Below are 26,802 nucleotides of genomic sequence, written 5' to 3' on the forward strand. Positions count from 1 at the left end.
TTTTTTAAAGATTTTATTTATTTATTTATTTGACAGATGGAGACACCGCCAGCGAGCGAGGGAACACAAGCAGGGGGAGTGGAAGAGGTAGAAGCAGGCTCCCAGCAGAGGCCACCATCCGTGAGATGGGTATTACACCACATTGCTTTGCTTCTAAAATGCAATTTTTTTTAAAGATTTTATTTATTTATTTATTTGACAGATGGAGACACCGCCAGCGAGCGAGGGAACACAAGCAGGGGGAGTGGAAGAGGTAGAAGCAGGCTCCCAGCAGAGGAGCCTGATGTGGGGCTCGATCCCAGAACGCTGGGATCACCCGCTGAGCCGAAGGCAGACACTTAACGACTGAGCCACCCAGGCACCCCCTAAAATGCTCTTTCCAAAAAAAAAAAAAAAATCACATTAAAATTTCTACAACCAGGAAAACATCATATGATTGGTTACAAATGATGACTAAATTAATGAGGAAATGTTCCTACCATTTCCTCCTAGGTGTTATTAAATTGAGGGATCTTAGGAAATTAAGGACAGTCTTCTCTCCATTTGACAGGCAAGCAGCTCACCCAAGGTCACAGAGCTGGGGAACTGCAGAGGAAATATATGACCTTGGCCAAAGGCTATCCTTTGTTCAGAGCATAACACAGCACCTGGCACTACAAAGTAGCCCAGGCACAACATGGTGGGCAATCAATAACTTGTCTATTAAGTTCCTCTCATTGCTGTTTCCCTTCCTCTCCCAAGTGGACTCATTCCTACAGCTTTCTTCCCCCCAAACCTCCTAAAATACTCTGTGTTGGATAAGCTGATCTATTTACAGCCTAATTCCTCAGCAACTTCCCTCCCAGTATCTTAGTCTTTGCCCAGAGGTGCTCCTATACAGAATAAGCCAACTTTCTTCTGCCCTCCCTAGTAAATTCTACAATTAATGAACGCCTATCTCAGGAGTATTCCCTGATGGCTATGGTTGTTTCCCAATGTACTGGAACCCAAGACCTAACGGCAAGTAATTGTCATAGGGACAAAAGTGGGGTGGAGGGTAGGAGGTGGGGGTCCATTGCTTCTCTTTCCCCAAAAGAGATGCTATGTTAACAGGTGAATCTTTCTTTAGGACTCTGATTAATACAAAGACATCAAAGTCAGTAAGGAAATTTTGAGTATCAATAAACGAATAAAAATGAATATAGAGATGAAAAGATGTTATAATAGGAATCTAACATTTATTACATGGTTACTATGTGGTAAGCATACCAGATGCCTTCAACCCCATTTTGCCAAACGAGGAAAAAGAGGCTTCCAGAGGGTATATAATTTGCCAAAGATTACAGAACAAGTAAGTGGATGAATCTGGTCTGCCTAACTCCAAAGCCTGTGCTCTTTTCACCATGCCAAACTAGGGCCTCTGCCCCCAATACAGAAGCTGAAGGGTACACATAAATCCCAAGTCAGCACTCTGGTAATTTAGGACAGTGGTCCCACAAGTAAAGATTTAATGTACGGTAATCAAGTAAGCTCCCTGAGAAAACAAAGCCTTTCATCAGGAGGAAGCCCAATCCCTGCCATGCCCTCCCCACCAAATATATATCCACACAGGGAAGCAACCTCAGGCCGCCAGTTACTTCAGTTCCAACTGAAAGGGAACAGAGGATGAAGGAATTTCTTTGTTACTCGTAATCCCTCCCCCCGCCCCCCACGGCCAAGAATGCAAGCCTCTTCCAGATGTGGTCCCTATCTCCTGTCCATGCAGTAGCACAGAGAGCAAGAGATAACTTGTTTATCACTTCTGATGCCTCCCACTGTCCAGGAGGAATCATGAAAAGTGTGCAGAGAACCAATGAGGGCAGCTCAGCGCCAAGTGTGCGGTTTTACCATCTGTGTTTCACAAAGCTGGTTAAGAAAAAAAAAAATGGCAAAATAGCCTTTTTCTCTGCATCCCCTTCTCTCCCTTCAGAGAATTTATTTAAAATACCCCCATACCTAAACCTTACCAAGTGACATCCATTCCACTTTCTGAATAGGAATTTCCCAGCAATGTGCTTATCAATCAGGTTATGAAAGAAATAATACAGCTACTGATATTATTAATCAAAACAGAGATCTATGAAATCTAACATAAGCCAGCCTTTGGCTGCAGAAATAATGGCCACTGGTAATGCCAACTTGGATCACAGAGTTCAGCGACACAGAATTTGAAAGAACTGGCACAGGCTTCTGAGACCTTTTCTCCTTTCTCATGTTCAGCATGTAAAACCTGGAGCTAACCACAGGCATACAACTACTGATTGCCCATAGAAAGGCAACGTGGTCAACTTGCAGTCTTGAAACAAATAAGAGTTCTCTACGTGACAGCAAACATGAAAGGTAAATGGGATGCTCTTATGTCTCACTGCTTAAAAAAAAAAAAAAAAAAATTGCTCTTATAGAGATCTCCAAAGGCTACCATGTTTCTAAAACCAAGCATTAGTAGCTTGAATAATGGCCACCCAAAGAGATCCAATCCTAATCCCTGGAATTTGTAATCCCTGGAATTTATCTTATCTGGAAAAAAAGGTCTTTGCAGACAAATTAAAGATTTTGCATTTACCCTGTATTATCCAAGTGGAGCCTAAATGATATCACAAATGTATCTGAGGAAGGGCAAAGGGAGTTTGGAGAGATGGAGGAAGGGACTGCAGGGATGTGGTCACAAACCCAGGAGTGCTGGGACAGCTAGCAGATGTTGGAAGAGGCAAGGAATGGATTCTCCCCTAGAATCCCACAGACAGAAGGCAGCCCTGCCAGATTCTGGACTTCCAGTCTCCAGAACTTTAATTAAGAGAACAGATCTCTGTTACTTTAAGTCGTCCACTTTGTGGTAATCTGTTACAGCAGCCTCACAAAACACACAGTTAGGTCTCTGATCCCCTCGCTCCCACCCCCACTCAACAGCATTCATCCAGATGCATCCCTCTTGAAATTCTCTTTACTTCTGTCTTCTTGTTGTTCAGATTCTAGATCAAATTTACTGCCCAATCCTAGTTTTCCTCATCTAACTGGTCTCTTTTGGCCACCTTTGCTGGCTCCTCCTCCACAGCCAAGACCTTTATCTGGAGATGCCAGGGCTCAGTCCTCATTACCTCCACTTCTATCATGGCTTTAAATATTCACCTTCATCCCAAACCTCTTCAACTTACTCCAAACTCATATATTTAACTGCCTATTTGACATCTCAACATGCAGCTCAGAGTCAACATTTCAAACTAGAACTTCCAATATTCCCAAACTTGTTTGATGCATTTTGTCCACCTTTATAAATGGCAACACCTTCTTTCCAGTTGCTCAAGTCAAAATTCTAGAAACCAACTTTGATTTCCCTCTTTCCAATAGTCTCTCATACACAATACTCAGCAAAAATCCACTGCGTCTATTTCCAAAGAGACCTCAAATCTACTTCATTCCTTTATCAATGCTTCCACTTTGGCCACCATTACCTCAACACCTGGGCCACTGTAAAGGACTTTTTACTGGTCTCCCCATTCCCACTCTTGACTGCTTATAATGATTTTCCACAAAGCAATGAGGAATCTTTTAAAATGAAATTAGATTGTGCTGGGGTGCCTGGGTGGCTCAGTCGGTTATTAAGTGTCTGCCTTCGGCGTGGATCATGAGCCTGGGATCGAGCCCTGCATCTGGGCTCCCTGCTCAGCAGGGGACCCTGCTTCTCCCTCTCCCTCTGCCCTTCCCCCACTCGTGCTCACTCTATCTTTAAAAAATAAAATAAAATAAAATAGATTATTTCTTGCTTAATGCCACCCAACAAATTCCTATTGCATTTAATACAAAATTCAAACACCTTTCCAAAACCATGAAGTTCCCTCATGGTCTCACTCTGCCTACCTCCCCCTACTTTCCTCTCTTCACTTCTTACCATTTTGCTCCCCTCGGTTACTACACTTCAACCATACTGGCCTTTTTTCTTTTCCTAGAATGTGCTGTAGAGCTCTTACCCATGCGTTTCCTCTACCCTTAAATCACAGTAAGACTAGCTCTTTCTTGTCACTTAGGTCTGGGTTCAAACGCGCTCAGCAGCCTTCACCTGACCACCCAATTTAAATCAGTCCCTCTTCCTGTTTTCTTTTAGCAAATGACCCTCTTGGTCACTCTTCTTTAGTACTTAATAGGCACCCAATATTTGTTAAATGAAGAAATGAATCCCCTTCTCCTGAAAGCATGAAACAAAAACCTAAGTAGATTTCAAAAATGTGTTTTGTAAAGGTCATTCAAACACCATCTGGAAGAAAGGGCAGCCACAATTCCTGTAACTGCCAACCTGTCATTTCTCAGGAGCTCTATCACACTGTATTACCTACGACCGGTAGATAATGTCACCCTGTGTACCCGGTCATGATTTGTCACTCAGGAGATAACAAGTGGCAGACACTTTCTGAAGTTTCTTTCCAATGAAATGGAGTTGGAAAGAAACCAGCTTAAATTTTCCTCTCCTTTCAATGAATAATGATATTTTCTAGTTTTGAGAACACATGACCCTTATACAGAATTTAGAAAAAGAACATAAGCATTTAAGCAAAAACCAAAGATCACTGATAATCCAACCTCTCAAAATGAGAACTGTTAATATTCTGAAATAATCCTTCTTACCCTATGAATAGATACACATAATTCAGAATTTATTATATTTAGTAGTGTTGGTAAAGTTGTGCAGTATGTTCACAAGTATGCACTATATTATGCTCTGTAACATATATACAAATTTTTTGCATAGATCACGTATTTCATTTTTAAAAGTGTAAAAATGTAAATTTCATTTTCATTTTATATTTACTTAATATTTCCCATGTCATTAAGTATTCTTCAAAAACATGTTTGTGGGGGCACCTGGGTGGCTCAGTCGTTAAGCGTCTGCCTTCGGCTCAGGGCGTGATCCCAGGGTCCTGGGATCGAGTCCCACATCAGGCTCCTCCACTGGGAGTCTGCCTCTTCCCCTCCCACTCCCCCTGCTTGTGTTCCCTCTCTCACTGGCTGTCTCTCTCTGTGTCAAATAAATAAATAAAATCTTTAAAAAAAAAAAAAAAACCACATGTTTGTGGCTCTATAATAGTTTGGTACATACTATATTTAGTCATCACTTATTACTGGATGTTCAATCTTTGCCCCAGATTTTTTCTATTACAAATATTCCTATAATGAGCATTTGAAGACATAAATCTTTGAATAACTTTCATTAAAATTGATTCTGAGGAGAATCATTGTAGATGCGAAAAGTATGATTTGGGTTAATAGTGCCAAATTACTTACCAAATAAGTTCTACCAATTTACACTGTCATCAAAAGAATCTGAAGGTACTTTTTTTCAATAAACTCTTACCAACATTAAGTATTATTACTGTCAAATCTTTATTGATGGGAGAAATGGTTATCTTACTTTAATCATGTTTTCTTCTGAAATAAAAAATTTTCCAATTTTGAAGGATAGTAATTTTTTAATGAAGGATAAATTAACTCCCAACTAATTCACCCTGGGAAATTAAAATAATATTCCTGATTTCTGAAAATTCTAGAACAGTTTTACTTATAATGTTTTCTTTACATCTATATAACACTACTATCTCTTCCCACCCAGGAAAACACACACATGCCAGGTTCCCCCCACAAAACATTTCCATATAAATATGGAAATTAAAAAAACACAGCACCATATCAATGTTCCTCAACAATACTTTTTTTGGCCCAACAATGAGGAAGAAACTGAGGTACCAAAAAAAAAAAAAAAAATTGAAGACTCAAAAGTAAAACAACAGTACCAGCCAAAGCCCTTCCAGTCCTATGGTTCCTAAATTTCTCTAGGTTAGGCATGGATCAATAAAACTAAAAGAACTTAGACTACAAAGGGGTTTCCTTTTTTTTTTTTTTTTTTTTTTGACTTTTTTTTGTTTTACATAATCTCTACACCCAACGTGGGGCTCAAACTCACAACCCCAAGATCAAGAGTCACACACCCCACCAGCTGAACCAGCCAGGTGCCCAGATGGGGTTTCCTTCTTAATGAAGAGAACTGATCTGTAAAAACCAACTAGTCACATATCCTAGCTCAATCTTCTTTAATAATCTAAAAGAAGGAGAGGAGGAGAGGGAAAGGGAGAGAGGAGAGGAGAGGTTGGGGGGCAAGGGAAGGAGACGGAGGTGAAGGAAGAGAAGGAAAAATCCAATCACAATGCCTCCACCAGTCTAAAAATCATTCCAGTTGCCTAGAAGTAAGATTAGATGATTAAAGGCTAGTAACAATTTGTGTGCCACCTCGCACACTTACAGCCAGAAAGTCTAACTTCCTACAACAGCTAGGAAGCAAGCAACAACTCTACTAAATCATCACTCTTTGCTCACCCCAGGCAAACAAGAAAAAGGCCAGTTCAAACAGATGAAATCCTAGCTGGCAATGACAAAGGAGGCTTTCAACAGTGCATCCAGCCTGTCTGAACTGTTACACATCACTCGACATCATTCAGACAATGTCTGCAAAGTTTTATAATGGAATATTACAAAGGAAAAGACGGAGCTGTTAATAAGGGGGATTAGTTTCTAGAATGTAGCAATATGGTCGTACTACTTTAAAAGATAATTTCAATTTAACAACTTAGATTCCAGTTGGGGTACTGTAATGAACAGTGTCTTAACATTTTATACCAAATTCAAGGACAGCAAGGACACAACACACCTCTAGTTTTATGTGTTTGAAGTCCCTGCACTAAAAGATATATAGACGTAAAACAAGTCATCTTATCATCTGTGGCCCTGTACACATTACTAAGAGCTTAATCTAGCACTATCTAACAATTAAAACAAGATGAGCCACGGTCATCAATAAACTAATAAAAAGGAAGACAAAAATTAAAACATGTAAAAGCCCTCACAGGAAAGGAGGGAAAAAACACAAAGAACTAAATAAAAATGCTGAATAATTTTCCCACATAAGAGAAAATAATGACACTACCAACTCTCACACACAATGGTATACAGTGGCTGCACCTATCTTAGCATATCTACTCAAATATAAGGATTTTGCCCCTAAAATTATCTTGCCCCCCCCCAAAAAGGAATTGCTCTACTTTTGAGGCTGGCACCAATAATTTTATACTAAATACCACCAGGAGAGAAAGGAAAAAGCTCCCAAGAAACCTAAAAGTGAAAAACCCAGGTATACAGTCATGCCCAGGGAAAGGGTATGTGGGATTTCAAAAGAGGAAGACCGTATGAATGGAATTAAACTCCCGAGGCATCAATCCAGTCAGAGTCTGTGAAAGGGGAAAGACAGTGAAGTTTTCATCACTGGGCAGAAATACTTAAGTCTGGAAGGACATGAGGCAACACTAGAGTTAGATGCTTTATCAAGGTTATTACAACAAAGAAGTTTTAAAGGGAGTAAAACAGTTTTAAATACAGATTTAATATTTAAGTATTAAGTGTGATCTTGTAATTACAAGAGGTAGCTTGCCACTGAAAAAGTCTTTTGAAGATCACTTAGCAATACAATAAAAGCCTTGGAGTGTTAGGAAGATCACAAATAACATTAAAATGACAGCAAGTCTCCTAGTGTTATATGAATGGATTCTTGTGGCTTCAGATAAAATTTCCAATGAGAGTAACATTGACAGATTTTTAAAGTGCTCTATCTCAACTTGTAAGGAAGTGAATAACTGAAAAACTGTGCTCAATAACTTTAAACATGGTTTTTAGTAAACATTAAAGACACTGATATCTGTGAAGATATGGAAAGTTCGAATAAATTGCTTTCATAGAGTGTGGAAAAACTAGTATTTGAAAATTTATATTAGGAACATATACAAATGCATATAATTTTATATAACCTGTGATCTTAAAAATGCACATGAAGTTACCACAGGAGTAAAATGAATATAGATCTCTTTATATTATTTTTTAAACTGCATATAAAACTACAATTATCTCAAAATAAAAAGTTTTAAAATATATATGTACAATTAGCATTTTAATTCGACATTTAATTATTTCACCTATACCCCTAAAAGTTTCTATATTCACACTGAACAAACACTTCTTTTTCTTATCTAGAAAACAGAGGACTGCCTTATATCCTGGTCTCTTCATTTGCAAATGTATGATATTTTAAGAAATCCAAACTCTATGTTAGAATAAAACTAATGCTCAGCAGAATTCACTTCTGCAGTAGAGAAAAAAAAAAAAAAAAAAAAAGACTAAGGGACGCCTGGGTGGCTCAGTCGGTTAAGTGTCTGCCTTCAAGTTCCTGGGATGGAGTTCCACTTCAGGCTCTCCGCTCAGCCGGGAGCCTGCTTCTTCCTCTGCCTGCCGCTCCCCCTGCTTGTGCTCTCTCTCTCTGACAAATAAATAAAATCTTAAAAAAAAAAAAAAAAAAAAGACTATTAAAGACTAAGTTCACTGCTGTCCAGCTACCTGAATTTTATACACACTGATTAAATTTCTCACATAAACTATTTCCATCCACTTTGTAAAAATAGCTTTTTTAGAATTCTACAGAAATGGAAGGCACTTTTTGGAGTGATGAAAACGTTCTTTATCCGAGAAATGATTACATGTATACATGGTATACATTTGTCAAAATTTATCACATGATACCTTTAAGATTGTGCTTTTTACTATATTTAAATTATAGCTCAATAAAATATCATTGGTACAAAAAATAAATTTTTTAAGATTCTACACTACATTAGGTACTACTATTGGTCCATTACAAAAGGCATTCTTCATGTTGTTATGAAAACAATACAGTGAGATGGTATTTCCCAACTATTTGGTATAGGAGCAAAAATCTGAAAACTAGGGGCGTCTGGGTGGCGCAGTCGTTAAGCGTCTGTCTTCGGCTCAGGGCGTGATCCTGGCGTTACGGAATCGAGCCTCACATCAGGCTCCTCCGCTGTGAGCCTGCTTCTTCCTCTCCCACTCCCCCTGCCTGTGTTCCCTCTCTCACTGGCTGTCTCTATCTCTGCTCGAATAAATAAATAAAATCTTTAAAAAAAAAAAATCTGAAAACTAAACTAAGAACGAAAAAACGAAGAGAGATACAGTGAGGTATTCCCTGCCCTTACTTCTCTCCTGGCTACCCACGCTGCTGTCCCAAATCGGTAGGGGAAAGGGACACTGTATTTATGGAGGTTAGAGTGTTTTTTCCTGAACAGTGGTCAACGTAATTAAATGGCTATGAAACTTCTGCAAAGGGTTAATCATTAAACTCAAGAACCACTTCTTCTAAGGCAAAACACTGAGCTTTGCATTTTCCTTCATCTTTGCAACTATCATTACATAAAAACTACTGAAGAATTATATATGTACATGTCCTACCCAAGTGGCAAATACTTTGGCTTCATCCTGGTGAAGCATGCATTTATCTATTCTTAATACTAAGATAATTTAGGCTTGCAAGGAGAGGCATTCACTTATCCATATTTATGGAAAATCAGATCAAATGCAGGATAATTTTTATGAAAGATGAAAAGTAAACCTAAAGCATTACATCTTCCCTTGTCAGAAAATGAGACATAAACTTGGGAGATGATAGAGTTACAAGGGTTCCAACTACAAGGTTAAAAAGGCTAGCAAGGGTAGATGTAGGGCTAAGGAAGAAAAGCACAAGGTACCTGTGCTGAAAAACATCCAAATAAAAAGACATCTATGAGATACAACATTTCAGTGCATATCATTTAGGTAAGATTCAAGTACCAACATGACATTTACTAAATATGGAGGAGAAGGCAATATTTAGCAATATATTAACATAAGAAAAACTTAAATGTGCATGTAATGTCACTGACACTAAAAAATTAACATCTTTTATACTTCAATAGCACCTTTCATTTGTTCAAATTCTAAACATATTAGTGCTTTATCAGTCTACTAGGATATTCTCAAAGGGTAGGTGAAAAGGTCAGGATCACACCTACCTCGTGTGATGAGATATGGCTGAAAGGTGATAGCAGAAAAGAAACTGCTGTCCTTATTCCCAGTCCAAAGCTCATTGAAAAGGAAATAAGTTCAAAATTTCCATTTCCTGGATATTTTAGTCATTCACTTTAAAATACAAAATTGAGAGGTGCCTGGGTGGCTCAGCCAGTTAAGAGTCCGCCTTCAGCTCAGGTCATGATCCTGGGGTCCTGGGATTGATCCCCACATCCAGCTCCCTGCTCAGTGGGGAGACTGCTTCTCCCTCTCCTTGCCCCCTTGCTCATGCTCTTTCTCTCTCAAATAAATAAAATCTTTAAAAATAAAATAAAATACAAAATTGAGAAAGTCTGCAAAAGAAAATTCTCCATGTAATCAACCCCAACAGAGTAACACGAAGAGTTAGAAGGAAACTCAACAGTACTTTTTTGTCCCTGCCTCAAGACTTAAGTATCCCTGTTCTATAATCACCAGAGATGCCACTGCTTCTTTTTGTATATTTCACTGCTTCCCAACCCTTGAAATCATGAATTCTAATGTCTTACTTTATAATCATCCTACTGTTGTAAACGTCTTTATAATCTTGTCATCAGTGTAAAAAAAAAAAAACACACACACACACACACACAGGCTGCTACATGGGTACTGGTAAGAGCAGTGGCCTGGAAGCAAAGGGCCTGGCTTAAGTGTCTGACCTCACGTTTGGGTTTTCTTACCCTTTGTTAAAGTAAAGTGGGTTATTTAGACCAGTGACCTTTGACATTCTATGAGTCTATGACCATACAATAACATAATTATATATGATCTACTAAGAGAACTACTAAACTCTCCATTATTTCTAAGTTAACTACCTACTAAAATCTTCTGATGGAGACTTTCTAGTTTCCTCACTCTGGAACATTTTTCTGAGATCTATGTTGAATGCATACCCTGTGGTAGTCTAATACTAAATATCGTAAAGGGATGGCCTGTCACTTCTGTAAGCACCACTCCAATTATAGGACTTCTTATCAGTGGTTTCAAATGCAAAAAGCATCACTGACTCTTATTTAACTGGTTTTCTTATTACCTTGGAATTCTTTGTACTACCACTGGTAGCAACCCAATCCTACTCCTATACTAAATTTCCACAGCTGTTTACTTTCCTTAAGAAAGTTATCTTGCCTTGACCCTACTGAATACATACATATACATACTATGTATATATATCCACAACTTTTCTGAACCTTAGATATTTTGAATTTTAATCCAGTTGCCTACTGAATCATCTATCCCACCCAAATTTCATGTCATTCACAAACTTAATGAGCATATTCTGTGCGCCACCATCTAAGGCTCCGCTGGAAATACTAAAAAGCTCAGGACCCATCTCTCAGAATTCAACTTAGGAGTGCATGGCCCCCCTCCCCAGTGCTGAGGACCATTGCTGATTCATGGCAAACTGTTCTAAGAAGAGCTTAATAATCATGGATCCATCTATCTTCTGGGCCGCAGAACTTGCTACTTTTCACAAACATGAGCTACCTTAACCATCACAAGAAACACAGGATGAAAGGCTATAATCTAGCAGAAGACAGACCCATAACATATAACCTACACTAGACACCTTAAGATGGTGAGCCTGCAGCAGCATCTTCTTCAAAGAATATAGCAGTAGTTTCCTTTACAAGACTTTACTCCACAGGCTATATTAACTTATGCTCAAGACCCTCCATAAAACAGACTGACGCGCTCACAGCTTGTCAGGTGCTCTCCCAGCCAGCAGAGCTTTTTTCCAATACAGAAGCTTATTTCCACTCTTACCAGTTAAGCCTAAGCTTTACGAAGAACTAGTTGTTTTACTGTTCCCAAATCTGTCTATGCCTAATAACTATCCCTAGTTTACTTGTTGCTGAGATCACACACTTGACTACCTAAACAGGTTAATGCAAAAAGAAAGCATTTTTTCTATGAAATCTATGTTGAATATTTGAACCGCTGAAAGGCATGTTGCTGTTAAAAAAAGAATGCTGTCATATCAGGCATGGGCAAGACAATTTTAAAGATTGAGGGAAAAAGTCATAAAAACCTAAAGTGCCTTCAGGTTTTCGCAAATGTCTTTATGGTCTCACTCCACTTAATGAGACCAAATCTGGATATTAATTAACAAACACTTACTTAGGCACTTACATGCCAGTTACCAGCAAGATTAAATGAGTTAACCATTTTAAGCTAGCATGTGTTTCACAATTACTAACACACTGCTATTTTCGGCATTTTACACATGGGAAAACTGAGGCACTTGCCTAAGTTCACATTTTATTAAGAGGCAGATGAAGGTTCCAGCCAAGAAAGCCGAGTCCCAGAGGCCATATTACTAATATGTTTAACCCTCACGAATGATGTATTATTTGTGTGGCTTATACAGCCCATATGGATGCCTCCCAAATCACTGTTGGCTAATATGCAAAGATAAGGTCTTAAGCCTACTGCAAAAAATACAAATTATATACATTTGTGTTCTAAATTAACCTAAAGCATCTAAATTATTTTTTAGCATTCCATGCTTTAACACATATTCTTCAGTTACCTATCAGTCTTATTAGAATAAGAGACATCTGATATACCTGTCCCATGTTGTGGGGCAAGCCAGGCAGAAACCACATTAATTACAGAGATTACTGACATACCATATTCTCTTTTTCCGGGGAAAAGAAAGAAAAGTATTTACATTAACATTCTGAGAATGTACCCATGATTAATCAGTATCATAATATAAGCAATTTTAGAATGCACAGAGGACAAAACTAGCCACTCTACCAAAACCCTTAAAAAACAAAAATGAAGAGAAAACGTAAACTATATATGAAATGTTCAACATTCAGAAACAAATCTGGGGTTTTTTGGAAAAGTAGCTGATGTATGTTTACTTAATATAGAGAAAGTGTTCCTTCTTACTAGATTCCATCAATTTCTCCACTATCTTGCTCAGTTGACTGCTAAACTGCAACCAAGTATCAAAAGCAACTTCTAAAACATAAAATCCATCTCCACACCTTACTTGCTACTAATAAATTTCTCTATGATACTGTAAGTACAATATAACAAGACAAGGAGACATCTAGAATATACTTATCCAAGCACAGAAATCTAAGGAAGACAATACAAAATGCCTTTTCAACTGCACAACTAATGAAGTTGTTCTTTTTAAATAAGCATTCTATGCACCCCCCTCAGTGTAGTAACTCTTCAAGCAATGATACTAAGCCATTATTAGGTAAAAGGTTATTGAAAAACAAGATAGCATATGGTCTCAAAGCTTCCTCCTACAAATTACTTGCTAAATACAAAAGGTCACGCCTTTACAATCTGGCAATCAATACCTTAACTAAGTGATCCCATTTAGTAAACAAATAAGGAGACATTCCGTGTGTCCTGATTCCATGTTTTAAATTATTTAAGGTATTTTTTATGATTCCATACTTCAAAACTCACTTTTTCATTTAATCACTGTTGTATAAAAAAAGTACACAACCTTAATGTTTAACTTACATCATGAGAAAGGAAGGAGACAAATCTAAACTTCGGGATTAAATGGCCTATACTCTTAAACCTCAGTGACATGAAAAAAGAGGCAGAGGAACTATTCCAGATTAAAGAATAAAGAGAGGGGCACCTGGGTGGCTCAGTCAGTCAAACATCTGCCTCTGGCTCAGGATCCTGGGACAGGGCCTCAAGTGGGGCTCCCTGCTCAGCGGGGAGCCTGCTTCTCCCTCTCCCTCTCCCTCTGCCACTTCCCCTGCTTGTGCTCTCTCGCTCACCCTCTCTTTCTCTCTCAAATAAATAAAATCTTTAAAAAAGAGAGAGACAGACTAAGAGAAATAACCAAATGCAAACAATAAATCATTTTTGGATCCTGGATTAGAAGAAAAGGGGGTAAAAAAAAGCTCTAGAAGACACTTTTGGAACAACTGGGGAAATTTCAATATGTATATAAAATAGTTGATGTTATGAAATTATTGCTAATTTTTAAGTCTGATTATGATACTGTGGTTATGTATGACGATGTATGTCCTCATTCTTAAAGATTCGTACTGAAATACTTAATACATAAACTATCACGATAATCTGTAAACAATTCTGCAAACGTGTATTTACAAAAAGAGGTAAAGCACGGGTAGCAAATGTTAACAAATCAGTGACTCTAGGTGAGACACATACAGACGTTCATTTTATATATATGTACACACACACACACACACACACACACATATTTATTATTTCAACCCTTCTGTAGACTTGAAACTTTTCAAAGTAAAAAGCTGAGGGAGGGTGTCCACATAAAGACTTGTACATGAACATTCATTATTCGTAACAGCCAACAACCAGAAACAATTCAAACGCCCATCAACTGGTGAATGGATAAATAAAATGTGCTATAATCCATAGGTTAAGCAATAAAAAGGAACACACTATGGATACATGCTACAACAAGGATGACGAACCTTGAAAACATTAATCTCAGTGAAAGAAGCTAATCTTCCATCTACATATTATGATTACATTTATGTGAAAAATATCAAGAAAAGACAAATCTATAGAATAGAAACAGAAAGCAGATTAGTGGTTGCCAGGAGGTGGGCACAGAAATTTACCACCAACAGTGCTGAGGGAACTTTTCAAGGTGCTATAGATGTTATAAAACTGAATTTGGTAATGGTGGTACAACACTATAAATTTAATAAAAATCATCAAACTATATAGTTACAATGAGTGAAATTTTGTGGTATATAAATTATACTTCAATGAAGTTGTTAACAAAAAAGCTGAGAAAGGAACATTCTATGAACCGAAAAAAAACATCAATATAAAACAATGATAATCTGGAAAGGAATAAATGTGGCTATCTGCTAGTGCAGACTGGAGGAAGGGAGTAAGACAAGAGGCTAAACTATATAATTAAAGGTAGTTACATTTCTACAAAAATAGATAAAAATAAAACATTCAATCAAATGTTACTTCAAAAGAACTCCAATCCTTTACTGTTATATTCCCAAACACACTCCTTAAAGATGACACATCAATTAATTTTATAATTAAAAGATTCTGCCTTCAACAACAAAAAAGACAAAAAACCAATTGAAAAATGGGCAATGGACTTAAAAAGAAATTTCTCCAAAGAAGATCTACAGGTGGCCAACAAGCTCACTGAAAAGATATCTAATATCAAAATGCAAATCAAAACCATAATGAGATATACTTCACACCTAATTGGATAACTATAATAAAAAAATGGTGTTGGCCGGGATGTCGAGAAAGAACCCTTATACATTGCTGGTGGGATGTAAGATGGCACATCCACTATGGAAAACAGTTTGGTGGTTCCCTCAAAAAGATAAATATAGAATTACTATATTTAGAACTGAAAACAAGTGTTCAAACAAAAATTTGTACATGCATGTTGGTGGCAGCACTAGTCACAATAGCCAAAGGGTGGAAAGAACCCAAATGTTCATCAACTGATGAATGCATAAACAAATTATCATGTGTATCCATATAATGCATACTATGCAGCCATAAAAAAGAATGAAGTACTGATACATGCTGGACCACAGAGGGACCTTAAAAACATACAAAGTGAAAGAAACCAGACACAGAGGGTCACAAGTTGTATGATTCCATTCACACAAAGTATACAAAATAGGCATAGCCACAAAAACAGATATATTACAGTGATTGCCACGGTCCGAGGAGGGGTAGGGGAACTAGGGACTGACTGTTTAATGGGTACAGGTTTCTTTTTGAGGTGATGAAAATGTTCTGAAACTAGATAGTGGTGATGACTGCACAACAATGTGAATGTACTAAATGCCATTGAACTGTACACTTCAAAATGGTTAAAATGGTGGGTTTTAGGTTATAAGTATTTTACTGTAATTTACAAAAATTGCCTGTGGGTATACATACAGGATATTTAACTTGAATTTATTAAAATTTTCCTACTTCTTTTGTCTTTTATGTATACTCTAGTTTGTATAATAGATATGCCTTAAAATCTAACATTTATTGAGCACCTACTACATGCAAGAACATGGCAGGCACTTTTTGTGCATTTTAATCCTTAAAAACCTATATGGTGGGTAGGTATTGTTATCCCCAATTTATTTTTTTTCAACGATTTTATTTATTTATTTGACAGAGAGAGCGCGAGCACAAGCCAGGGGAGCAGCAGAGGGAGAGGGAGGAGCAGCAGGCTCCCCACTGAGCAGGGCGCCTGATGCAGGGCTCTATCCCAGGGTCCTGGGATCATGACCTGAACCAAAGGCAGATGCTCAACAGACTGAGCCACCCAGGCACCGCTGTCCCCAATTTATGTATAAGAAACCAAGGCTCAGAGAAATGAGGCAACAACAAATAAGAGGTACAACTGGGATTCAAACACAAACATTTTTAAGACTAACTCAAATATAAGAGGAAGGGAATAAACCAAATAATTTCTAAGGCACCATCCAATAATACAACTCTGTGAATATGCCACAGGAAAAGAAAAGAAAATCATATCTTTCCTCAAACTTTCCTGACAATAGACTTTTGGTGAAATATGGACAGAAAAATCAACACCAGTCCTAAAAGACCTTCAACATGACATATGCTAGCCATTTCTTTCTTTCCAAGACATTACTGTGCTGGTTATCATTTCCAGAGAACCCAAAAAGTCCAAGACAATTGTCACCACTCATTTCAAAGTAAATCATGAAGTGGGGCAGGGGGAGTGGTTGTACATAAATACCCAAGGAAAGGAATTTAAAAAAAAAAAAAAAAGATTCCCAGTTTCCACCCTAGACTTAGTTAATCAAAACCTTGGCTAATGCCCAAGGATTCTTATGTTTTCTTAAAAGTTCAGGTGAACAGAAAAGTTTAGGAATTGCCATAGTCAAATGGGAAAAGAAATTTTTTTTTAGCCAAACAGAACAGATAAGCCTGGTCCAATTACCACTGATTTTAGATTTTAGAGTATAGGGTTATCAGATTTATTACAATCTAGTAATGATGTCAGACCTTTTTACCATGTATTTTCATTTCAAAGGACATGATTCTACCCAAAATATACTTGAATCTTTGCATTAATTCATGATATTCAACATATCAAATCGTACCTAATAATGCCTTTAGAAATCTTTTATAAATTCTAGCTGTGTATGTATATACATGTATTATTGTGTATGTTTGTACACACACATTTTATTAGTAACTTTACACAACATTTAGCATGGCACTGGACAATCTAGCCTCAAAACGTTTTCAAATACACAAGCACAAGTAAGTTCAATTAAAATTTACTGTCACCCACATTATGTGCCAGGCTCTGTGCTAGGTGCTATGAACAAGCCAGGAACAAGACGTGCTCTCACAACACTTATTATTAGCAGGGATATCGGTCATTAAGCAGGCTGCTATGGAAGTATCCACCCCTTTTCATCATTTCCCTCATTTTACTTTTAGATGTGCTAACATTCTGCTTCATCCTTCCCTGAGGCATTATAGGATTCTCACTTTGTCATATCAATCCCTTTAAATTCCAATTTTCATTTGACATGGGGAAAATGTACATCCAAGCAGCCTCCGTTACTATTTCAAAGCAACTGGAAAAATCCCAGAATCCCCATTTCCACTGGGCTGAGACTTTCCAATATGCCTAATAATGATACTTTATGACCTAGAAGTTCCAATGAATTGGTAGTAAGAAAACACTGATCTGCTTCAGTGGCACTGTAATTGGAATGGTGATTAAATGCATCATGTTAAATTTACCCTGGGCCTTTTCCAGTGTGGCAAACATAAAATGAGCTATCAGCATCAGCAGAGCCTAAACCACTCTTTCCTTCTAAAATGATACTTTTCCTGCATGTCAAAGGTGCTATGTTTGAACTTCTCCATTAATAATGAGGTGGCGTAACAGACAAACTGTACACACCCATACAGGCTTCCATAGGATGGACGCTGCCCAACATGGTTGATTGTATTTAGCAACTTGGGAAAACCTTATGTATGTCAGAGCAGTGCATTTGCACCACTATAGTTAATGGTCTGTCAGCATTTCCATTATAAAGCAATTTTCAAAGGTTTATTGCTCTGCTGAAGAATTTGCTCTGAGCTGAAATTTGGCATTCCAGAAAAGCAAAAACTGTAGCCCGTAGTTGTTTATTCCCTTCCAAGTAGGCCAAGTAGTTTGTTTTTTTAAAAGTTAATCTATCCCTTTATTTCAGAATTTCCTCATATAGCCCTTTGGGAATATCCACAGAACAAAAACCTCACACTTCACAAAGGGACTATTGTTTGGTAATAGCAGCTAGCAACTTGAAGGTACAGAGCACACAGATTCCAACTTATTTATGGAAAACAATTTTTTAAAAGCAAGCATATTTTTGATGAACAAATTGCAAGTTTAAAAACTTTTTCATCAATTCTACCTACTTACATTAAATTATTCATGCTATTAGAGTATACTACCATTGATATTAAAATCAATGGACTTTAAAGTTCTCATCTCTTGTTAAACCTCCTTTTATCTTTCCAAGAACCATAGCTACTAGTGACCTAATGTGAATTTTACATACTCTCAATTCCCTATTGCCCTACTAGTTAAAGGGAGCTAAGTGCTGTAAGTAAAAGCTAGGTAGCAGGAAAGGTTTATACAGTAGACAGAGAAACTTTGAAGGTAATTTAGAAAATTCAGAAAATAATGATCAGCCCCTGAATGACAAAGTGCATAAAAAACAACTGTGGTAACCTGGAAGATTGGTACACTAGTGATATACAATTTTATTCAATCTCCAGAAACTGTTCTATTAGTCTAAATGCTTGCCAGAATATTTCGTGTTTCAAACAAAGAAGATACCAACTATTTCAGTATTTTGGTTTCTTGTTATTGAATCTAACTTGAAAGCTTCAATATTTACACTTTAAATTACAAGGGCTTTCAATTATGCAGCTAATTATAATTCTGACACAACTCTACCCAATGAATAATGGAGTTAAAAGAATGGTTTTCTAAGCTTAAAAATGCTTATTACGTACAAATAAAGAACCTCTAAAACTTGAGATCAGTGATCAAAACAACCTTTTAAAAATGAATACTTTTTAGAGAAGTGTAAAGATTCATCCTAAATTACTACTGATACGGTTTAATATATTTTGCCAATTTTCCAACTTTATATTACTCTGAAGACAACTATAATCTCAAATTATTAATATTTAAAACCATCTATGAAACCATTTCCACAAAAAATAACAACACAGAATAATGTTTGCACGATGGTAAGTAAACAAGATCCAATTCAAGATTACAGTTAATGGAAATATGGACATGAACGCAACAGACCTGTACTAGAAGGGTCTAAAAAAACGTTAAAAATACAGACAAAATTTTGTTCCACGATTTTTTGCTGATGCTATATTCTTTTCATAACATTTCATATTCAGAATCCAAATTAATCCTACCTCTACTTTGCCAGGCATTAATCATATTTGCCAAATTTACGAGTATAAAAGCTAAAGCCAAAAAAAGTTATTTACCAAGGACAAAACAACAGAGTACTGAAGATTAATACCCCAATAGTGCCAGGGTTACTGGATTGACATATAGAATCTGACATCTAGGTAAAAAATTAAGTTACTTCTATCTTTTGCAATGTTGTTAGTGGCCCCAGTTAGAAGGTCCGTCCGTTAACCCAAGGACCTGTGAATCCTTTTGGGTTTTTTAAGAGAAACCTCAAGAAAGCCTGCAGAGGCATTTCAGATGCAGTAATGGAAAGGCAGCAACCCAGCATATGGTGTGGTCCATCACACCTTCACCCAGGCTGACTGCTTTTATTCCAGGGACTGAAGCTTCTCTGAAAGGCTTAACTGAAACGCTGGCAGTTAGCTATTGATGGTTTTATTTCCATGTTAAAAAGACAAACACAGCCTTATTAAGCAAGATTTTAATTAACAGCAAAGGAGCTTTATCACCTGTATTTTCTCCTAGGAGTTTTATGGTTTCAGGTCTTACATTTAAAACTCTTTAATCCATTTTGAGTAAATTTTTATATAGTGTAAGACAGTGGTTTAGCTCATTCTTTTACATGTGGCTGTCCAGTTTTCCCAACACCATTTATTGAAAAGACTGTCCTTTGCCCGTTGTTTATTCTTGCCTTCTTTGTTGTAAATTTAAAACGGCCATAAGCTCCATGACATCAGTACCGGCATTTTTTTTTTTGAAATTTGATTCCAAAGGCAAGGCAAACAAAAGCAAAAATAACAAATGGGATGTTAAACTAAAGCTTCGCAGTGAAGCAAATCATCAACAAAATGAAAACGCTGGCAACCTACTGACTGGGGGAAAGTACTTCCAAATCATACCTCTGATAAGGGGTTAATATCCAAAATAATCCAATTTTTAAAAATGGGCAGAGAATCTAAATAAACATTTTTCCAAAGAAAACATACAAATGGCCAACAGGCAGATGAGAAGATGCTCAGTATCACTAATCATCAGGGAAATACAAATCAAAATCACAAGATATCCCCTCACACCTGTCAGAATGGATATTATAAAAAGGACAAAAGATAACAAGTGTTGGTGAGGATGTGGAGGAAAGGGAACCCTCGTACACTGATGGCAGGACAGTAAATTGGCAGAGCCACTATGGAAAACACTGTATGGAGGTCCTTCAAAAAAATCCAAAATGGAGCTACCATAAATCCAGCAATTCCACTACTGGGTATCCATCCAAACAAAATGAAAACACAAATCTAAAAAGATAAACGCACCCCTATGTTCAATGCAGCATAACCGACAATAGCCAAGACACGGAAACAACCTAAACGTCCACTGATGGATGAATGGAGAAAGATGTGGTATATATGTATAATGCAATACTATTCAGAGATGGATGGATGGATGGATGGATGGATGGATGGAAGGAAGGAAGGAAGGAAGGAAGGAAGGAAGGAAGAAGGAAGGAAGGAAGGAAGGGAGGTGGGAGGGAAGAAGAGAGGGGGAGGGAGGGGGAAGGAAGGAGAAAAAAGAAATCTTATCATTTGTGACAACATGAATGGACCTTTTAGGGCATTATGGTAAATGAAATAAGTCAGAAAGAGAAAAACAAACATGACATGATTTCACTTATTTGTGGAATATTAAAAAACAAAACAATAAAAACAAAGCAAAACCCAGAATCATAGACAGAAAAAATTAGTATTTGCCACAGAAGAGATGAATAGGTAATGAAATTGGGGAAGAAATTAAGAAGCACAAACTTCCAGGTATAAAATATGTAAGTCATGAGAATGTAATGTACATAGCGAATATAAAAAATATTACATTAACTTTTTCAGGTGACAGATGGTAACTAGACTTATTGTGGTGACCATTTCACAACGTTAACAAATGTCAAATCACTATGTTGTACAGCTGTAATTAATACTGAATGTCAATTATACCTCAATAAATAAAAAAAAATAACAGCAATGAGTTTTACCAGATTTGATAATAACTTTTCATCTCCTACCCATTTGCCACTCAAAACTCACTTGCTTTCTTAGGAAGTCCTTTTCCTTAATATGCTATTAGTAGGAATCACAATTACATATCATTTCTGAGTAAGAAGGCTCTGATCACAGAAAAAGGACCAGCATTGACTGTGGAAAGTAGGGTAGTTCCCTACCCCCTCATCTCTAACAACATAGCAGCCTCTTTCAATAAAATTTATTCTTACAAACATATCACACGACAGAAAACTCAAAAGGCACTAAATAAAGAGTATTAGTGAAGTATGTCTCATTCGCACCCCTGCCCGTCAGATGCCCAGATCCCCTGTTAAAAGCAGCCACTATTACCAGTTCTTGTAGATTTTTTCCCTGAGGTACACCCTGTTTTAAAATACATCTATCCTCCAAACCTCAGCACTCCCTAGCCTGCCTGCACACTTTATTTTTCTAACATTATCTATTATTTACTATTATATACTTATTTTATTCTTGCCCCACTCCTACCCCACAACAAGAATAAAAGCTATATTCCCAGAGCATTGAACAATCGGTTGAACATAATGGAATCGTTACAAGTATTTGTTGAATAAGTTAATAACCTCATCATTACAAATGCTAGTAAAAAGCAAGTTATCTATTCTTTACAAAAATACTGATGCTTTTCCAAAAACGTAAAAAAACTACAGAAACACTGCACTCTGCTTAGGGAGCTAAGTCAGCTTAAGAGTATCTAAAATTGCAAACACTCAATATTGCCCATTACTTAAGATTATAAATTTTACAGTGGCTTTCTACATAAAAGGAAGTCTACTTAAACACACCCTTCCAACTACTTTCCCTTGAGATTTTTTTGAAAATGAGATGTCTTCACCAAGTCTATCTACGGGAGTAAAATTTTAAACGGTAACATGCAATCTCAGAAACACTCAAAAGGTAATTTGCTACACAATTTTTTCAGAATAAAGTATAAATACATTATAAATAAAAACATGACGAATAAGTATGGGAAGAGGGGCACCTGCGTGGCTCAGCTGGCTGGGTGTCTGACTCTTGGTTTCAGCTCAGGTCATGATCTCAATATTGTGAAACTGAGCCCCACTATGCACTCTGCTCAGCCTGGAGTCCGCTTGGGATTCTTTCCCTCTTCCGCTCCCTCCGTCTCTACTCCTCCCCCACTCGTCTCTACTCCTCCCCCACTGCCATGTGCCTGCACACCTACACACTCCCACGCTCTCTCTCTCTAAAATAAAATCCTTAAGAAAACAAAAAAGAGTAAGTATGGGTAGAAATCTTAACACATGTGCAGAAAGACATGTTATAGTCTTTCTACAACATTGTTTCAAATAGTGAAATAACTAAATAATAGTTAAAACAATATTGGCAAAAACATGAATGTCCATCTTAGAGACTATTAAGTATGCTGTATCTATCAAGTACAATATTAAGCTATCCAAAAGAATGATATAATTCGACACATGCTAATATGGTACAATCTAGAAGATACAGATCACAAGAAGCTGAACGGTGTGTATAGTACATAACCAAAGGCGTATTGTTTAAATATCTGTTTATGGAATGAATAAGCCACACGGATGAAAGGTACAGCACAGGGAATATACTCTATGGTACTATAATAGCACTGTACGGTGACAGCTGGTAGCTACACTTGTGGCGTTTAGAGAACAAAGTATAGAGTTGTCAAATTACTCTCTTGTATACCCAAAACTAATGTAACATTGTGCGTCAAGTATAATTCAATTTAAAAAATTAAAATTTGGGCGCCTGGCTGGCTCAGTCAGGACAGCATGAGACTCTTGATCTCAGGGTTGTAACTTCGAGCCCAACCTGGCTGTGGAGATTACATACATACAAGCATACATACATAAATATTAAAAATTAAAAAATGAATTAATGTGTAACTTAAGCACAATATAATACGGAAGAATAACCCCCAACAAAAAAACCTGGTCACAGACTGCTGCAGGGTAAGAGAACTATGAACTGGGGCATAAGAAGATCTACTTTTCACTGTAAATCATTTCAAACTGCTTGAATTTTTACCATATGAATATTAGTTTTTCAAAATAGAGGGGGAAATTACAGAATAAAATTGAAAAGAAACTTTACTTGAAATATGCGAAGATAATGGTCATCTCTGATATCTATTAGGCATGAAGGCTAAAGTTAGATCAATCTCATTAATCTCATTTCAACTATTAACTTATGTATACAATTTAAATTCAAATTTACATCTAAGTTGGACAGATGAATAAATACTTTTGGATCATGAAAGGACTCATGACACCTCAGAAAAATCCCAACACAAAAATAAATAGCAACACAATGACATATTACTCTAACCTTCAAACAACAAGAAGCTAACAATACCTTAATGGTGAAGTATTGTACACATTTCCCCCATGTCAGGAAAAAGGCAAGGATGTGTACTATTCACATTTACTCAGCATTATACTGGAAATTCTAGCTGATGAAATTAAGCAAGAAAAGCAAAATAAATATCCTAAAGATTAGAAATAAAAAAATAAATCTATCATTATTTATAGATGACATGACATGCCTGGATACATTAAAAACATGCAAAGGAATCTATAATATTACCATTAGCAAGTGAATCTGGCAAGGTCTCTGACTGTAAGATCAACTTCAAAATTTTATTTCTATATTTGAAACAACAATCAGGCAAATAATAAAATTTAATACAGGAGGAGCATCTGGGTAGCTCAGTAGGTTAAGCGTCTGCCCTCAGCTCAGGTCAGGATCCCAGGGTCCTGCATCAGGCTCCCTGCTCAGCGGGGAGTCTGCTTCTTCCTCTGCCCGCCCCCCCCCCACTCATGCTCATGCGTGTGTACATCCGTTCTCTCTCTCTCTCTCAAAAATAAATAAAATCTCTTTTAAAAAAATTTAAATCAGGAGTATTTACTAGCACCAAAAAAAATGAAACACCAAAAAATAAATCTAAAAGATGTATAGGGCTGCTACACTGAAGATTATAAAACAACAGTGAAATTAAAGAAGATTTATATAAATGGAGGTATACACTATGCTCATGTTTGGAAGCCTCAATATGGTAAAGTGACAGCTCTCTCCAAATTGATCTACAGAGTCAAAAGGATTTCAATCAAAACCCCAGCAGATTTTTTAAATCTAAAATTTATATTCTAAAATTTATATGGAATTGCAAAGAATGAAGAATAGCTAAGACAATCTTAAAGAACAACAAAGCTGGGGGCGCCTGGGTAGCACAGCGGTTAAGCGTCTGCCTTCGGCTCAGGGCGTGATCCCGGCGTTATGGGATCGAGCCCCACATCAGGCTCCTCTCTGTGAGCCTGCTTCTTCCTCTCCCACTCCCCCTGCTTGTGTTCCCTCTCTCGCTGGCTGTCACTATCTCTGTCAAATAAATAAATAAAATCTTTAAAAAAAAAAAAAAAAAAACAAAGCTGGAGGACCTACACTACCAAATATTGAAACTTCTCCAAAAGTTATGGCAATAAATACAGCGTGTCATTGGTGCAGAGATAGAGCAGAAGAATCCAGAAACAGACCTACACATACTTGGTCACCTGATTTAAGACAAAAAGATACCAGAACAAATCACTGGGGAGAAATTACCTTTTCAATAAATAGTGTTAGGTCAACTTGATATCCATACGGAAAAAATGAGCTTTGACCTTTACCTCACATCACATCCAAATGTGCACAGCAGACTCAAATGCGAAATGTAAAACAATAAAGCAAGAAAAACAAAAGGTGGAGTTATCTTTCTTTTTATAACCATTGTTTTTTAAGTTTATTTATTTCTTCAGTAATCTCTACATTCAATGTGGGACTCAAATTCAAGACCTGGAGATCAAGAGTCACATGTTCTTCTAACTGAGCCAGCCAGCCACCCCAAAACAGAGTATCTTTATAAGTTTGGAGTAGGCAAAAATTCCTTAAACACGGAAGCACTGATCACATAAAACAATGATAAGCTGTAATTCATTAAAATTAAGAACTTCTGTCCATCGAAACACTAAGAGAATGCAAAGTAAACCACAGACTGGAAGAAGATAGTTACAGTTCATCTATATAAGTGGTGTGTGTGTCCATGGGTATGCATGTGATATATACTACCCTATAATTAAAGAATTCCTGTAAATCAGTAAGACAACTGACATCCAAGTTTAAAATGGACAAAATACCTGAACAGGCACTTTAAAAATGTGGATACCTATGTGGTCAATAAGCAAATGCAGAACTGCTCAACATCATTAGACATCAGAGAATGCAAATTAAAATCATAATATAATACTAACAGGATGGCTAAAATCAAAAAGACTGAAAATATCCAAATATTGACAAAGGTGTAGAATACTGGAATTCTTTTTTTTTATTTATTTATTTGATAGAGAGAAAGCCCAGCCAGAGAGGGAACATAAGTAGGGGGAGTGGGAGAGGGAGAAGCAGGCTTCCCGCCAAGCAGGGAGCCCAATGCAGGGCTCGATCCCAGAACGCTGGGATCATGACCTGGGCCAAAGGCAGACGCTTAACGACTGAGCCACCCAGGCACCCAGAACACTGGAATTCTAATACTGTTGCTGGTAAACTGGTATAGTCACCATGGAAAGAGCTAAGTGTACATAACCTATGACTTACCAATTCCCTTCTATGTATATACCCAAGAGAACCGAGACTGGAGTTCTAACAAGAAACATGTGAAGCGATGTTCATAACAGTATAATTCATAACAAAGATTGAAAGTAACTCAAATGTACACCTACAGGAGAACAAATATATATAGACTTTTATATTCACAGAATGGAATGAGAACTGCTACCATAAGCAACCACAAAGATGGACCTTTCAGACATAATTCTGAGGAAAAGAAACTAGACACAAAAAAGAACCTATTCTACTTAATATGTTGTATGAAACAAGTAAAACTCAATTTGTGGTGACAGAAATTAAAACGGTGGTTACCTATAGAGGCAGCTTTGCCTAGGACAGGGCAAGGAGGAGCCTACAGGGCCCTAAAAATGTTATCTGGATCTAGATGGTGATTTCAATGACATACAGATACAAATATGGAGCCCTGAAAATGCACTGAGTTGTAACTATAACATCACATACCTTACTACAGGTAAATCATATCTAAATTTTAAAAGAGGATATATTACAAACAGTATTATAGCAACAAATCTGAAAAGTAGATAAATTTCGAGGGAAAAAAACTTGCTAAAACAGAGAGTAACTAGAAAATCTAACCAAATCCTGTAACTAATAAAGAAAATAAATACATAATTTAAATTCTTCCAATAAAGAAAGCTTCAAACTCAGATGGCTTTA

At 37.1% G+C, this 26,802-nt stretch overlaps 1 protein-coding gene across 1 annotated transcript in view; it reads right to left on the bottom strand.

Annotated features, from left to right (window-relative positions):
• ZFAND3 (zinc finger AN1-type containing 3) overlaps nucleotides 1-26,802 on the bottom strand; it is a 325,188-nt gene that overhangs the window by 218,699 nt on the left and 79,687 nt on the right. The gene's annotated exons all lie outside the window — the stretch shown is intronic.

Source organism: Ursus maritimus, unplaced genomic scaffold, assembly GCF_017311325.1.
Source record: "Ursus maritimus isolate PB19 unplaced genomic scaffold, ASM1731132v1 scaffold_30, whole genome shotgun sequence".
Lineage (NCBI taxonomy): Eukaryota > Metazoa > Chordata > Mammalia > Carnivora > Ursidae > Ursus > Ursus maritimus.